The 17511-nt window shown below is 50.2% G+C and overlaps 1 long non-coding RNA gene across 1 annotated transcript; it reads right to left on the bottom strand.

The window, feature by feature from the left end:
* Window positions 1-16034: 16034 nt before the first annotated feature.
* LOC140384928 (uncharacterized) lies at window positions 16035-17055 on the bottom strand. Its single transcript, XR_011933221.1, has 2 exons — window positions 16626-17055; window positions 16035-16094 (listed from the first exon to the last, which is right to left on the bottom strand). It is a non-coding gene; the product is annotated as an uncharacterized lncRNA (long non-coding RNA).
* Window positions 17056-17511: the final 456 nt, after the last annotated feature.

Genomic DNA, 17511 nt, shown 5'->3' with positions numbered 1-17511 from the left:
GGGCGTCTGGTACATTAACAAGTCTCTGCAGCCAAGCTAGTTCCTCTGAACTAGTGTCTGGCCAATAGCAAATCCCAATGGGCAAGTCCTCAGAGGTTTCGGCCGAAAAGGCGTGGGGCCGTGAATTTTTTTTCGGTCTGACAAACAACATTTAACAAACTTACAAACAACATAAAACATGCAGCAGGTTCCATCAGAAAGGACACCACTTCTCCCAAGCGGTTCCTTTTAAAACATCATCTGGACACCTCAGTTTTCGGTTGCGAACAGGGTCGCAAAGGGGTTCTCGGTTTGGGAGTCAGACCCAAGGTCGTCACCTTCTCCCGGGTGCCAAACTCTTGAGTGTATCAGGGCTGAAAGGGCTGCATGGTGTGAGGTGGGGTCGCTCTCGTCGTTGCGGACGAGTCGGAACGAGTTATCTCGGTGCCAATTGTGGGTGTCTAGCTGTGTGGGGACGGAATCGGGGTCGTCAGTGTAGTTCGGTGGTCGGTGGTGGGGTTTGTTCAGGAAAGTGATCATGAAGGGATCACTCGGATCATAGTCGGAATCGCTGGGTGTGGGTCCTGTTGCATGGGGATAGTAGGGAGGCGTGCTGTGGCTATCGTCCGAGTCACAGTCGCTGTCTCTGCTGCTGCAGTCGGTGGGCGTTCCGGGACGGAGTGTATATTTCGGGGGTGGAATCGAGGTCGAGTCCGTGGCTGGGCTGGACGTGTTGGGGGATGGTAGGGTTACGTTGGCTGTGGGCGGGGTGTGGTGTGCTGCGTCGAGCATGACGTGGTGTGCGTGGTTAGACTGTGTTCCATATGCCTTCAGCTGGTTGATATGGAACCACGCAGTCTTACCGTTGGGATACTTTATTTTATATACGGAAGGGCTTACTTTGTCCGCAATGGAGCACGGACCCGAGTATTTTGGTGACAGGAATGTGCTGGGGTTATATACGGAGAGCATGACTTACTGTCCTATACTGTACTCAGTCGCATGCACTGTCTTGTCGAAACAAGCCTTGCTCTGTTTCTTCCTTGTGCCCAATTTTACTGCGGCTGCTAGCTGAGCCGTTTTAACATTTTCCACTAATTGCTGTACTGCTTTCTCGTGTGTGAGGGCCGTCACTTCGGGGCTGGTCAAGTCTAAACCTAATGAATATTCTGTGCCTTTCATGGGGCGTCTGGTCATGAGGGTGTGTGGGGTGTAACCTGTGGAAGTTGAAATTGTATTGCGCAAAAACATCAGCGCGAAAGGGAGGACTGAGTCCCAAGTGGTGTTGTTCTGCTGGACATTTTTCTGAGGGTGGATTTTAGGGTCCGATTCATGCGCTCCACGATACCACTCGACTGTGGGTGGTATGCTATGTGGAATTTTTGGGTGATGCCAAATATCGTGAGGACGTTCTGCATGACACGTCCCGTAAAATGGGAACCTTGGTCAGATTCAATGCTGCGGGGGAGTCCCCATCTTGTAAAGATGTGGTGGGTCAAAATCTTGGGTGTGGTTTTTGCCATGTTTGTGCGGGCTGGGAATGCTTCCACCCATTTCGCAAATGTGTCAATTACCATGAGTACATATTTATAGCCATTCCTGCAAGGGGGCAATGGTCCTATAAAATCAATCTGGAGGTTAGTCCAGGGGCCATTTACGGGTCGGGTGTGGCTGAGTTGAGCCTTTTTGGCATATCTGTCCGGATTATTCTGGGCACAGATAAGACAATTCTCGATGTAGTGATTTACATCATCCTTTAAATTCGGCCACCAACAAAACTGCTTGAGATGGGCTGTAGTGGGATCGATTCCCTGATGTCCATGACCGTCATGGAACAAACAAATCAGTTGATTCCTGTTCTGTTCAGGAACCACATAAAGGGTGTCTTTTAACACCACAGATAAGACAATTCTCGATGTAGTGATTTACATCATCCTTTAAATTCGGCCACCAACAAAGCTGCTTGAGATGGGCTGTAGTGGGATCGATTCCCTGATGTCCATGACCGTCATGGAACAAACAAATCAGTTGATTCCTGTTCTGTTCAGGAACCACATAAAGGGTGTCTTTTAACACCACATCGTCATGTGTGGTCAGAGCATTTTTAAATCTCTCATAGGGTGCTGGATAGTTTCCTTTTACAATCTCCCTGAGATTGCTGTCCACTAGATCCTCGATCTTTGTCTGTGAGACCTGAACTGCACTCACTGGTGCGCTTTCGGGGGGTGTCCAACAATATCCATGCCTGGAACCTGCCTTAGCCAGTGCGTCGGCTTTCACATTTCCAGGGGGGGAGGAACGAGTGTGACTACGAATCTTGACTATCCCAAAAGTCCTGTTCTGGGCTCTCTCTAAAATGTGACGGAGCAATGGGGCTGAGGGGAGGGGTTTTCCGTCTGCGGAAACAAATCCTCTTGCTTTCCATAGGGGCAGAAATTCTGTGAGGCTGTTGCAGACATAGAGGCTGTCCAAGTATATGTCTGCTGGGCTGGGGAAGGAATCTGGGTGTTCCACTATATATGCGATGGCCGCGAGTTCTGATGCCTGCGCGCCTAAGTGGCCTGGCAGTTTTATCAATATTTCCTCGAGGGCGCGTCCCTCCAAGTCTGTGGAAGATCCATCCACATAGATCTTTATGGGCTCACACGTGTCTGTGTGCTGGGGGCTCTGGGTTGAACTACCTATCTGTCTGGGGGGTGTTTTAGTGATAAAGGGGCCTGTGTTGTGTGGAGAGATAATTTCACATTCATGGGGGGTTCCGGGGTACTGTAAGTTGTCGGCTAAAAAGGTGTGCGTCTCTGTCCGTTTAACAGTGATGTCCCGTCTCTGCAAGAGAAGGGTCCACCTAGCTGCTCTAATCTGGCTTACTGTACCGTCCTTGAGTCGTCCGTCCAGTAAAAGTTGGGTGGGGGTGTGTTCGGTGAGAATTGTGATGGGGTTCAGTCCGGTAATATATGAAAAATACTGCACTGCCCAAAATACTGCGAGCAGGTGCCTCTCACAGGCTGAAAATCCCTGCTCCACAGCATCTAAAATTCTGGAGGCATAAGCTACGGGCCTTAACTGGTCGTGCCGTTCCTGGAGGAGCTCAGCTGCGGTCTGTGGTCGCTACCTCTATAGCGTAAGGGGAAAGCGGGTCTGGAACTTGTAGTGCGGGGGCTGCTATGAGTGCCTGTTTTAAAGAGTCCACAGCATCCGTATGCTGCGGAAGCCATTCCCAGGGGGCTCTTTTCTTTAGGAGGTCTGAGAGGGGTGCTGCCTTGCTGGCGAAACTGTCAATGTGGTTTTGGCAGTAGCCAACCAGTCCTAAAAACGACCGGAGGGCTGAAACGTTCTGGGGAAGTGGCAATTTAGCAATCGAGTCAATCCTTTTATGCTCAATCTCGCGTTTACCATGTGTGATAATTGTTCCCAAATATATCACCGTATCTTCCAAAATCTGGGCCTTTTTGGGGTTGACTTTACAACCGATTGAGTGTAAGAGTTCCAGGAGTTCGGACAGAAGCTCAATGTGCTCTTCCTTGGTGTCTGTCTGCAGTAGTAGGTCATCTACGTACTGAACGAGACATTCGGGGCGAGAGAATTTGGCTAAACCATTTGCCAGCTGTCGGTGGAAAATGGAGGGGGAGTTGTGGAATCCTTGTGGAAGGCATGTCCACGTGTACTGCTGTGCTTTAAAGGAGAAGGCAAATTTGTACTGGCACGCCTTTGCCAATGGAATGGACCAGAATCCATTACTGACATCCAAAACCGTGAAGAATCGGGAATTGAGTCCCTGCTTGAGCATGGTCTCGGGACTTGTGGCTACTGTGGGGGCTGCTGTGGGGGTGATTTTGTTGAGTTCCCGGTAATCGATGGTCAGTCGCCATGATCCATCGGGCTTTCTCACTGGCCAAATCGGGGCATTATTAGTGGAGGTTACTGATCTAAGTACGCCCTGCTCAAAGAAGCTTTCTATTACCTTGGAGATCTCTCCCTCTGCCTCTTGGGGAAATCCATACTGCTTTTGGGGTCAGGGGTCAGGTCCTGTTATTTGTACGGAGCCAGTCATCCGTCCACAGTCGTGCTTGTGGGTCGCGAATGCTGCCCTGTTCTTTTGCAGAACTGCCCTAACCTGCTTGTCCGTACTAAGCATGGTCGGGTTGAACCAAAATTCGCCTATGGCGCTAATTTTGTTCGTGTACTCTCCTATGTTGAGCGTTGCAGGGGCTCTTGCGGATTTGCCATCTTCCAGGCACACTGGTTGACTGGATCGAATGAAAGATTATGGGAATTCATGAAATCGATCCCCAGAATGTGTTCTGCTGTGTGGAGCAGGTCAACTAAGACTACGGGGTGCTTGGTGGTGATGTTACCGATTTGAATGGGTACAGGGGCTGTGATGTGTCCCTGCTGTGAGTGGCCTGTAAAGCCGCTGAGGGTGATGGTGGCTGTAGAGGGCCACGTGTCTTTTTGAAACAGGGTGGAGGAATTTATTGTGGCGCGGGACCCTCCTGTGTCCCAGAGAAATTCGATGGGCTGTTCCCGAATTTTCGCTGCAACTACCGGTCGTCCGGACCTATCCCAAAGGGTGCCACAGACCCAACAGGGGGAGCCCGTACACCATCAGTCCGTTCCGGTCAAGTCCGTCTGATCTGAACGGGCGCTAACGCTATGAATGGGCTCTGTCTTTTTCTTACTCAGAGTGCCCGTCTGCTGGGCGCTCTGTGGCTTTCTAGGGGCATTGCACTCTCTTGCGAAATGTCCCAACTGTCCGCAGTTGTAACACTCCTGTGACTTGGGTGGGGGCTGTTCTTTCCCTCATTCACCCATGCGGGGTTCTGGTGTGTTTTTACTGCCTGCATATCTGCGCCGGCCTGCTTTTCCTCGGGATTCTTGACTGCGGGTTTACTTTGTATAGATTGCTCCCAAGCGCGGGACAATCTTTTCACTACCCACTCCTCGTTAAGGGCCTCCTCTGAGGGATCATAACTCGTGCAAGCTTTCTGTCCTGTTTCTGTGGCATGGGAGATAAGGGTGTGGGTCCATTTGGCCATGTTGTCTGGGGACAAATGGGCGCAGTCTAAGTCTCCAAAGACTGCTGCAAAGTGGATCCACAGGCGTCCAGCAAACGCTGTGGGGTGCTCAGATTTCTTTTGCCTACATTTGTTGAGGCCATCTAGGGGGTCACCCCGGTTATACCCGATCGCATCCAGGATCGCAGTATGCATTTCTGCAAGGGTGCCTCCTCCTACATTCTGTGGGTCGGGAAGGGCTGCTGCTACCGAAGGGTCTAAACTTAAAACGGTGAGCTTTACATGCTCTCGCTCATCCAGGCCATACATGGTCGCCTGATGCTTAACTGTGGCAAAGAAATGGTGGGGGTCTGAGGTGGGAAGGAATGGTGTGATCTTCTCGCACGCGTCCATAATTGGGTCACTGTTAAGGGGGTGGAGTATAGAAATTCTGCATCGTCCGATGTGGCTGGGTTCATTGGAGCCTGAACTATCTGCTCTGTGGGGTGTTGGGGCGCTTTCCTCTTTTGTGGCTTTCCCTGTGCACATGTTCCCTGAACATATCTCTGCGCTGTTTCATTCAGTTCTTCCCAATCAGGGCCGTCTTCCTGATCTGATTTCGCTCCAAAGGTCTCCTGGAAACCTTTCTGAACTGAAAGCAGCGATTGCAGCTCTGCAATCTGCTTCCGGCACTTTGCGTGATCTAATGTGCTTTGTCTTTGTTCTGTGGTGGCAGCATGGAGTGCTCTTAATGCTGCCTTTATATCGCTACACTGCCTCTGTAAGGCTTCTACCTGCTTTTCTGTTTCTTCACGTACCAAGACTGCACGTTGCGTGTCCTGATAGGCCTTTTCAGATTGAGACTGGAAGCTGCTTAAGTGCGCCAGACAAGACTGGTGTGCCCTTTTAGCATCCTCCACCTCTCCATCTTTTGCTGCCAACTTCCTTCTCAATTCCAAATTCTCCTTTTCTACCTCGCTTACATCGACCTTACTCATTCGATGTATGCCCTCTACTTCTTTCCGGAGCATCCTAACGACCTCCTCTGTGCCTCGCAACTGTGCCAAGCAGGACACGATTGCCATCGGCTCGCAAGCTTTCCCGAAGCTCTTTTTGTGGATCTCGCTCAGGTTCTCCCACCAAGTATGTCCTATACTCCCGGGACCTGATTCCGCGTTGTCACAGAATTCATTCCAAAGGGGCCATCCTTTCCCTTTGAGATATTTCCTGATCTCTTCCTCCCAAATGGGACATTGTCCCACTCTACTGCTGCTGGTCGCTGCGACCGCAAATTCCTCTGGGTTCATTTGGCGCTGCATTGCCTGCATTGCCATCTTTCCTCTCCGAATGCTGCTCTTCAGATTTGGGACAGGGGTACTAAGGCGGTGCTGTAAATACGGGTACGGCTTTCGCTACTTTCCGATATACAAACTTCCGACAGTTTTGTCGCAACAAAAATCTATCAGTTTTACCTTATAGCCCTGTTAGTTACGCATGCATACACACACTTCCGAATTTATGAGTATTGATCAGAACTGCTTGAACACGTGTGGTTTTCTGTTTCCAATTGGATCTCTCATTCAAATTCTGGGTTCTCCCGGAGTGGTTTTCCACTTCTAGATCGGGTCCCACCAGAGTCGCCAAATAATGTTGCTGATTTTCTCCTTGGTTCAATTGCTCTGTTTTATTACCTTTGCTCTCGAGTCGCCAGGTATCTTTATGATACCGCCACGAGGTTCAAGTCCGAGTAATGATCAATAACCCAATACACCGATTAGTCAGATTTCAATCAAAGCACATTTATTATACACAGTAATCGCTACTCATGCACAAATTCTACGTCTAAGCTACTTCTACAACTAACAGGCCTATGCTTAACTTCAGACTGGCCCACCAGGTCAGGGGAACAAATGGCCTTTCGTTCGGGTTCTGAGTCTGCGGGATTCGAAGTTGGTACGGATTATCATAGATTATCATAGAATTTACAGTGCAGAAGGAGGCCATTCGGCCCATCGAGTCTGCACCGGCTCTTGGAAAGAGCACCCTACCCAAGGTCAACACCTCCACCCTATCCCCATAACCCAGTAACTCCACCCAACACTAAGGGCAATTTTGGACACTAAGGGCAATTTTATCATGGCCAATCCACCTAACCTGCACATCTTTGGACTGTGGGAGGAAACCGGAGCACCCGGAGGAAACCCACGCACACACGGGGAGGATGTGCAGACTCCGCACAAACAGTGACCCAAGCCAGAATCGAACCTGGGACCCTGGAGCTGAGAAGCAATTGTGCTATCCACAATGCTACCGTGCTGCCCAAATTGGTAGCTAGGAGCGCCTATCTCATAGCGAGCGTTGAATTAAGACTTACGGGCTTCGGTGATCACAGGAGTCACTGCACCGGTCACGGTCAATGTTGGTTCGTGTTGTTAGGTGACCCGGGCAGGACGCAGAGGTGAAGAAGACAGCGATTTGAACTTGGGGCTCAATTCTTATAGTCCCCAGGGGCTTCCCGCCTTTTGGGGTGGACCCTGTACCTCGTCCCAAGCGATTGGACTTTGTCCCAATCGCTTGGTTCGATTTTCTCCAATACTGGAGCGGTTCCCTGATCGATGGGCGGTCTTGAGGTGCTCGTTCACCTCCTTTGTGTTGGCTCCTGCTGGCGCCGAGGAGTCTGGCTTTGCTTTGTGTGTCAAAAATGTTACTTATTGTTCCCGGGGATTGCTCATCAGTATGCAGATGGCTGCTACTTTGTTATGCTGATGGCCGCTGGTATCGATGTTGTCTGGTTTTTGCAGAGGTAAATATACAGCAAACCTGCAGCTGCTGGTTTCTGTCTCGTTGGCTGACTTTCCCATCAGCCTTTGCCGTTCGCCAGATTAATTTGGGAGTTGGCCACTTTAGGTGGCTACACAGGCCCTTGCAGGCTCCCTGGATGTGGCTCCAAAAACGCTGGGCTTATGTTCCAGACCACGCGGCAGCCCCCAATGGGCAGCGTGGAACCCCTCCGCAGCCAACTCCGAGATATCCCCCATCCCCCCACAAGCTTGTGCTGCAAGGCGGCCGGGCAACCCCGGGGGGCCCGCTGCTACTTTTGCGGGCAGGCCAAGCACCCCCGGCAGCGCTGCCCAGCCCGCGCACCTACCTGCAAGGGATGTTTAGCACAGGGCTAAATCACTGGCTTTGAAAGCAGACCAAGGCAGGCCAGCACCACAGTTCAATTCCCGTAACAGCCTCCCCGAACAGGCACCGGAATGTGGTGACTAGGGGCTTTTCACAGTAACTTCATTGAAGCCTACTTGTGACAATAAGCAATTTTAATTTTTTTTCATTTTTTTTTTCATGTGGTAAAAAGGGCCACTTCGTGGTGGTATGCCAGGCCCGTGCGGTCGCCGCGGTCTCCGGCGGCGAATGCAGATCGCCACCACAAACCTCTCCACGGTCCTCGTGCGGCCAGCGGGCGCTGCCATCTTCCTCCTCCAGGGCCTCGTGCGGCCCCCAGACGCCGCCACCTTGTCCCGTGGACGCCACGTTCGATGGATGGGCGCCGCCATTTTGTGCACCCCCAGCCATGTGCGACCAATGGGAGTCGCCATCTTGGATGGACTCCCAGGACCCCAGCTCGGCTGACCGCACACCGTCTGAAGAGAACACTTAACTGCTGCGATTAGCCTCGGTGACCCTGGACCAGTCCCGGCCTTGGACACTCTCAACTGCTACAGCAATAGTACTAATCAACGGCACAAGACATCCTGCTTTATCGACTATGGGAGCACGGAGAGCTTCATACACTCTGACACGGTAAGGCGCTGTTCACTCCTCGTCCACCCCGTTAATCAAAAAATCTCCCTGGCCTCCGGTTCCCACTCAGTAGAGATAAAGGGGTTTTGTGTAGCAAACTTCACTGCCCAGGGAAGGGAGTTTAAAAATTACCGGCTCTACGTCCTTACCCACCTCTGCGCAGCCACACTCCTGGGTTTAGACTTCCAGTGTAATCTCCAAAGTCTAACTTTCAAATTCGGCGGCCCTATACCCCCCCTCACTGTCTGCAGCCTCACGACCCTCAAGGTCGATCCGCCTTCCCTGTTTGCGAACCTCACCCCGGATTGCAAACCCGTCGCCACCAGGAACAGACAGTACAGTGCCCAGGATCGGATCTTTATTTGGTGAGAGGTCCAAAGGCTACTGAGGGAAGGAGTCATTGAAGCTCGCAACAGTCCCTGGAGAGCCCATGTAGTGGTGGTAAAGAGAAGCATAGGATGGTCATTGACTACAGTCAGATCATCAACAGGTTTACGCAGCTGGACGCATACCCTCTCCCCCGCATATCCAATCTGGTAAACAGGATCGCGCATTACAAGGTCTTCTCCACAGTGGATCTTAAGTCCGCCTACCACCAGCTCCCCATCCGCACTAGTGACCGCAAATACACTGCCTTCGAGGCAGATGGGCAGCTCTATCACTTCTTAAGGGTTCCCTTCGGTGTCACCAACGGGGTCTCGGTCTTCCAGCGCGAGATGGACCGAATGGTTGACCGGTACGGTTTACGGGCAACATTCCTGTATCGCGATAATGTCACCGTCTGCGGCCACGATGTCTTGCGGTGATCGAACTCTCCACCAACAACTACGAGATCTTGTATCGTCCCGGGAAGCTAAACGAGCCTCCTGATGCCCTGTCCCGCGGCACATGTGCCACTGCACAAGTGGACCGCCTCCGAGCCCTCCACGAGGACCTCTGCCACCCGGGGGTCACTCGCTTCTTCCACTTTATCAAGACCCGCAACCTGCCCTATTCCATCGAGGAGGTCAGGACAGCCACCAGGGACTGCCAAATCTGCGCGGAGTGCAAAAAGCACTTACCGGCCAGAGAAAGCGCACCTGATAAAGGCTTCCCGTCCTTTTGAACACCTCAGCATGGACTTCAAAGGCCCCCTCCCCTCCACCGACCGCAACACGTACTTCCTGAATGTGATTGACGAGTACTCCCGGTTCCCATTCGCCATCCCCTGCCCCGACATGACCGCAACCACCATCATCAAGGCCCTCCATAGCACCTTTGCACTGTTCGGGTTCCCCGCTTACATACACAGTAATAGGGGGTCCTCCTTTATGAGCGACGAACTGCGTCAATTCCTGCTCAGCAAGGGCATCACCACGAGCAGGACGACCAGTTACAACCCCCGGGGTAACAGACAGGTAGAGAGGGAGAACGGAACGGTCTGGAAGACCGTCCTACTGGCCCAACGGTCCAGGAATATCCCAGCCTTCCGCTGGCAGGAAGTCCTCCCGGATGCCCTCCACTCCATCCGGTCACTGCTGTGTACCACGACCAACCAAACACCTCACGAACGTCTCCTCGTCTTCCCCAGGAAGTCCTCCTCTGGGACCTCGCTCCCGACCTGGCTGGCAGCTCCCGGACCCATCCTGCTCCGAAAACACGTGCGGGGGCGCACAAGTCGGACCCATTGGTCGAGAGAGTTCATCTTCTCCACGCTAACCCCCAGTACGCCTACATGTCATACCCCGACGGCCGACAAGATACGGTCTCCCTCCGAGACCTGGCGCCTGCCGGATTCCCGCGCACGCCCCAGCCACCAGTCCCACCCTCCCTCCCATCAGTACACCTTACAGGAGGATCGGTCCTTCCGCCGGCCCCGTCTAGGCCCCCCCCACCCACCGACGCACCCCGCAGACGCTCCCTTCCCAGGTCAACCGTTTTCTCTACCAGTGCCGTCTAGGGATGTTGAAGCTGCCACAGAGATCGAGGCCACACTCCCGGAGTCACAGACGCCCGAGCCTCCACCGGAGTCACCATCGAAGCTTCGACGATCACAGAGGACGACCAGGGCCCCCGATCGACTGATTGCTTCATTTTAAAGTGTATAGTTAATTATGAATCTGTAAATAGTTACAAAACGCTGTACGGAGGTATAACGGTACCTCCACAACTATAATCTCTACCACGTTACCATGTTGCGATATCAAGTCACCACCCCCGCCGGACTCTTTTTTAACAGGGGGTGAATGTGGTAGTCTGTGTCGAGGTATTACGGTACCTGGTAATGCTGGAACACCATTGGTAGATATTGTATGTGTCCTATTGGTCAAGCTGTGTTGTAGCTCTGCCCTGCAAGGTGGGGTATAAGAGCCCGTGCCGCCCCAGCAGCCTTCTTTCTGTACCTGAGCTGCTGGGGAAACATCTAGCTTATTAAAGCCTTCAGTTGGACTACAACCTCGCTTTAGTGGCCATTGATCGTGCATCACCTTAGTTGATATATGCAAGGCTCCTGTAAGCTAATGTGAACTATCTGCCTGACAAAACAAAAAACAAAGAACAAGGAAAAGTACAGCACAGGAACAGGCCCTTCGGCCCTCCAAGCCTGTGCCGACCATGCTGCCCGACTAAACTACAATCTTCTACACTTCTACACTTCCTGGGTCCGTATCCCTCTATTCCCATCCTATTCTTGTATTTGTCAAGATGCCCCTTTAATGTCACTATTGTCCCTGCTTCCACCACCTCCTCCGGCAGCGAGTTCCAGGCACCCACTACCCTCTGTGTAAAAAACTTGCCTCGTACATCTCCTCTAAACCTTGCCCCTTGTACCTCAAACCTATGCCCCCTAGTAATTGACTCCTCTACCCTGGGGAAAAGCCTCTGACTATTCACTCTGTCTACGCCCCTTATAGGTATTGCCGCGAATCAATCACCCACCCCTAAGAGTGCACTGACAAAGGACATCCGGAAATGATGTCAGAGGAGATGTGTTCCAGGACACTGCGCTGCTGCTTATGGACATTAAACTTGTCAATTAACAATTGTCAAAACTCTCCCCTTCCCCTCCTTCCCTCCCTCCACTTCCCTCCTTCCCCTCATCACTCTTCCCTCCCTCCTCTCTTCCCTTCCTCCCTCCCCTCTTTCCTCTCTCCCCTCTTTACAAATAGACAGAATGGTTGTGTTTAAGTGAGAAAATATATTTTATTGCAATAAATTCGTAAAAGTTGAGGTAGTTTTATGTCATTGTTCAGCTGATTAGTTTTTAAATTTAAAGTACCCAATTCATTTTTTTTCCAATTAAGAGGCAATTTAGCCGGGCCGGTCCACCTACCCTGCACATCTTTGGGTTGTGAGGGTTCAGCTGATAAAGTTAAACATTAAGTTAAATGATAACTGGTTTCAAAGTTTTGTATTTATTAAATTATTTTTGTTAATAGATGTTTTACATTAAACTTTACAAGCTTCTACAAATGTCTTATTGAAACATCAGAGAACAACATTTAATTGAGATAATTATAAATGAATAAGATAATTGTAGCAAACGAGGCAGAAACATATTTAACACGGGTAACACGGTGGTGCGCGGGTTAGCACTACTGCCTCCAGGGACCCGTGTTCAATTTAGATCTTGGATAACTGTGTGGTGTTTGTACATTCTTTCCGTGTCTGCATGGAATAGAACCATAGAATTCCTGCAGTGCAGAAGAAGGCCATTCAGCCCATCACGTCTGCACCGACCCTCGGAAAGAGTACCCTACTCGGGTCCTCTCTAACCTGAATCTAACCTGTACATCCCTGGACACTAAGGGTCAATCCACCTAACATGCACATCTTTGGACTGTGGTGTGAGGTGCTGCAGAAGGTGAATGCCTCGACTTTGTGTGCAAGGTTGGGGCTGTGTTATAACCTGCCTACTTACCATTGGCTGGGGACTAACGACTATCCCACAATCCTGTGGGAGTATGAGCTTCCCCAATGAGGGGGGCGGAGAAACCATTAGTAAACACCTAGTATAAATAAAGCTGGCCAGTTTAGGAACCAGCAGGAAGGAGTGTGCAGCAAGGGAAGTTGCTGCTGCTGTTATATATATATGTTATTGTAAATAAATGTTATTACTTTGTATCCTTAAAACTCGTGCTGGATTCTTCGTGGCCCTCACAAAACTGGCGACTTTTTCCTGTGTGAATACTGACGAAAAATATTCATTTAGCACCTCTCCTATCTCCTCGGACTCCAAGCACAACTTCCCACTACTGTCCTTGACTGGCCCTACTCTTACCATGGTCATTCTTTTATTCCTGACATATCTATAGAAAGCTTTAGGGTTCTCCTTGATCCGACCTGCCAAAGACTTCTCATGTCCCCTCCTGGCTCTTCTTAGCTCTCTCTTTTGGTCCTTCCTAGCTAACTTGTAACTCTCGAACGCCCTTACTGAACCTTCATGTCTCATCTTTACATAAGCCTCCTTCTTCCTCTTGACAAGTGTTTTGACTGCCTTAGTAAACCACAGTTCCCTTGCTCGACCACTTCCTCCCTGCCTGACAGGCACATACTTATCAAGGACACGCAGTAGCTGTTCCTTGAACAAGCTCCACATTTCCATTGTGCCCATCCCCTGCAGTTTTCCTCTCCATCCGATGCATCCTAAGTCTTGCCTTATCGCATCATAATTGCCTTTCCCCCAGATATAACTCTTGCCCTGCGGTATATACCTATCCCTTTCCATCACTAAAGTAAACGTAATCGAATTGTGGTCACTATCACCAAAGTGCTCACCTACCTCCAAATCTAACACCTGTCCTGGTTCATTATCCAGTACCAAATCCAATACAGCCTCGCCTCTCATTGGCCTATCTACATACTGTGTCAGGAAACCCTCCTGCACACATTGGACAAAAACGGACCCATCTAAAGTACTCGAACTATAGCGTTTCCAGTCAATATTTGGAAATTTAAAGTCCCCCATAACAACTACCCTGTTGCTTTCGCTCCTATCCAGAATCATCTTTGCTATCCTTTCCTCTACATCTCTGGAACTTTTCGGACGCCTATAGAAAACCCCTAACAGGGTGACCTCTCCTTTCCTGTTTCTAACCTCAGCCCATACTACCTCAATTGTCGAGTCCTCATCAAACGTCCTTTCTGCCACCGTAATACTGTCCTTGACTAACAATGGCACCCCTCCCCCTCTTTTACCACCTTCCCTGAGCTTACTGAAATATCTAAACCCCGGCACCTGCAACAACCATTCCTGTCCCTGCTCTATCCATGTCTCCAAAATGGCCACAACATCGAAGTCCCAGGTACCAACCCATGCCGCAAGTTCACCCACCTTATTCTGGATGCTCCTGGCATTGAAGAAGACACACTTTAAACCACCTTCCTGCCTGCCGGTACACTCCTGCAACTTTAAAACCTTATTCATGACCTCACTACTCTCAACCTCCTGTATACTGGAGCTACAATAATTCAGGTTCCCAAGCCCCTGCTGAACTAGTTTAAACCCTCCCGAAGAGCATTAGCAAATTTCCCCCCCAGGATATTGGTACCCATGTTTCATGTTACTATGAAAATCCCATAGTCACCACACTCCGGCGCCTGTTCGGGTACTCTGAGGGAGAATTCAGAATGTCCAATTTACCTAACAGCACGTCTTTCGGGACTTGTGGGAGGAAACTGGAGCACCCGGAGGAAATCCACGCAGACATGTGGGGAACGTGCAGTCTCCGAACAGACTGTGACCCAAGCTGGAATCGAACCTGGGACCCTGGCGCTGTGAAGTAACAGTGCTAATTGTTTAGTACAATCTCGAGGATCTTACATGTGGATGTGGAGACCGGTCCCCTGGAAGCATTTTCGAGGTGTTGGACCGGCCCGAGCTGCAGGCGGGTGTGTGAGCTGACGTTTTACCCTTCGCCTCGCAGATCGCTCGTGTTCGGGTCTTGTGCCTTGGCGTGGCGGGGGGACCGGCTGGGAGTTTTTGACCCTGGAAATGATGAAGTTTTAGCTGAGGGGGATGACGGAGGGGATCTACAATTGTTGGGGTTTGTTCATCATGCACTTTAGGGAGTTGGTTACCGTTGACTGTTGAGTGGGTGGTTTCGGGGTGGTTTTATATTGTGAAAATTTTGAAAATTTGTCAAATAAAAATACTTAAAATTGTTTTTAGAGTACCCAATTTATTTTTTCCAATTTAGCCTGGCCAATCCACCTACCCTGCACATCTTTGGGTTGTGGGGGTGAAACCCATGCAAACACGGCGAGAATATGCAAACTCCACACGGACAGTGACCCAGAGCCGGGATCGAACCCGGGACCTCAGCGCCGTGAGATGTAAGTGCTAACCACTGTGCCGCCGTGATGCCCCGTAATAAAAATACTTTTAAAAGAAAGCACAAATACACCTCAAGATACTGGATATAGAAGTTGAGGGGGAAAAAGAGTGCATGAATGAATTTGAGGTTAAACTACATGATTAAATATATTCCTTACACAATTGCTCGGACGTTTCGATGAAGCACCCTTTTATGACATTTTATGCTGCAATGTTATAAAGGGCAAGGTGTTGCTCAATCAATCTGGAGAGATCAAATTCTCTAGTTTATGATTAATAAACTGTGCAATCTGTGCAATGATTTACATCATGAGAATTATTTCTTGTCACAGTCAGACCTTTGAATGCCACCATCATACCTCGATAAATTTGGTGTTAATGTTTAGGTGGTACCGTGTTCCAGTAAGCTGCTTTGCTTTGATATTTAATAGCCACACAATCTATTGCCATCCTGAGAAACACTCTTTTGGGAGCTGCTTGAGAGATGTTTGCAGAGATTTAAGTTGCGTCTTGGACAGGAAGGGGGGGGGGGTTATTTAAAACAGCCCTGATTTCTCCATTCACTACCAGTCCATAAATGGAAAGGTGTTATTGATTTTTGATTCCACCCCCCCCCCTCATAAGTGAGGCATATTTGCCCCATTCTTCAGTTTGCAGTGATTCAATCCTCTATTAATAACCCACAGCAAACACAAGATATAGTAAAATAAGAGGGTTGGTTTATTTTATACAAACAAAACACAGGAAGTGGTTTCGCAACTTCTACCCCTTTTTGCACTCGTACAATAAAAGAGGGAGAAGGAAAGGAAAGGGATTCAGGTCAAAGAGCACGATAAAAATAACAATTATGGTTTCATATGGGTCCAGAGTCCAATAAGTCAATGTCCAATGGAAGTTTTTTCAGGTGACTTTGCTTGGCAGAATTCCTGGGCTTGGTCCGAGGAACTCGGTTGCAGGTTGAATTTGTTGAAGATGTATTCTTGTATCCCAGAAATTACTTCATTCTGTAGGCAAAAAACAAGGGGCTGGATTCTCCGTTACTGAGGCTAAGTGCTGACGCCAACGGAGGATCCGCGCTGTTTCACAGTGGGAAACACTCACCAATTCTGCTATCGGTAAGGGGCTAGCACCGTCGCCGCATCAAACACCCACGGAACGCGCAGAAAATGGTTGGAGAATTGGCAGGTCTGTGCTGCAAATGCTCAGGGCTGACAAGCTGCAGCCGCGCGTACGCCTACACCCCCCACACACGCACCGGTCGGGCCGGAAAAGATGGCGCGGGCCATGTTGGACCACGTAACCGCCCACCCCGACCCCACAGCCCACCTCCTGGCCACCCCCCACCACTCCCCCCCAGCCCTGGTGGGAGCCCCCCGCCCAGCAGCATGGATCACGGCTGAGTGAGGCATACCCTCTCTCTCACCCCGCAGCCGGCACGCCAGGCTCCTGACCGCCTAGACCACACGTGGCCCACGCCGGCGGGAACTCAGCCTATCGGAGGCGGAGCATCGTGCAAGGGCTGGCTAATGACATACCAATGGGTTTGTGACTGCGTGCGGCGCACCTCCCGGTGACGCCTATTTGGAGGGGGCAAAGCATCACGACCCGGTGTCAAACCGGAACCTGTCCCGATTCCGGCGTCGGGAGCCATTCTCCGACCGATCGTCGTTCCTGATTTCAGCGTCGGGCTATGGAGAATCCTGCCCAAGGTTCTTTCTGGAGATCAGACTTGGAGAGAGATGGAGGTCAAAGGCCGGCTGCTAGCCTAGAGTCCACTTCTCTTCGAAGGTTAAACCGCAACTGAAGATAAAACCCAAAAGCTGCAAAGTTAAAGCAATTCAAACAACTGGAGGAATCTTCTGGTCCCATTGAAGTCTATGAGCTTTTGTGTGACCAACCTGACCCACTGCCAGAGAACCTGCCTCAAGAGATCAACTTCGACAGAGCCAGAAGGTCCCACTAACTGTGTTTTGTGCAGGTAACTATAGAATCATTAACAAAACTTGGAGATGAAGAGTCACAAAACGTTCTACCTTTGTCCATAGCTGGCCGGTGTAGACATCTCATCTACTAGTCCTTTGTATTGGCTTGGCTGGAATGTTTGTACAATGTAACAAGGAATGTAACATTCCAGGAGTTTGATGTGTTAGCCTTTATCCATGTTTAAAGTGCTCAGAAACTTCTAGAACTACCTTCAGGATGACATAGACCTATAGGTCTTCTGGGCCTGACAGTTACTCTATAGTCTTCTTAAACGAGGAAGATTCACGCACCATTTTGATGTTTAGTTAGGAAAGAGAATTTCCATTTTAATTCAGATTTTGCAAAGTATTCATTGAAGTGGGCTGTTTTAGCACAGGGCTAAATCGCTGGCTTTGAAAGCAGACCAAGGCAGGCCAGCAGCACGGTTCGATTCCCGTA

The sequence above is a fragment of the Scyliorhinus torazame genome, chromosome 10 (genome assembly GCF_047496885.1).
Source record: "Scyliorhinus torazame isolate Kashiwa2021f chromosome 10, sScyTor2.1, whole genome shotgun sequence".
Lineage (NCBI taxonomy): Eukaryota > Metazoa > Chordata > Chondrichthyes > Carcharhiniformes > Scyliorhinidae > Scyliorhinus > Scyliorhinus torazame.
This window is presented reverse-complemented; position numbering and strand designations above follow the sequence as displayed.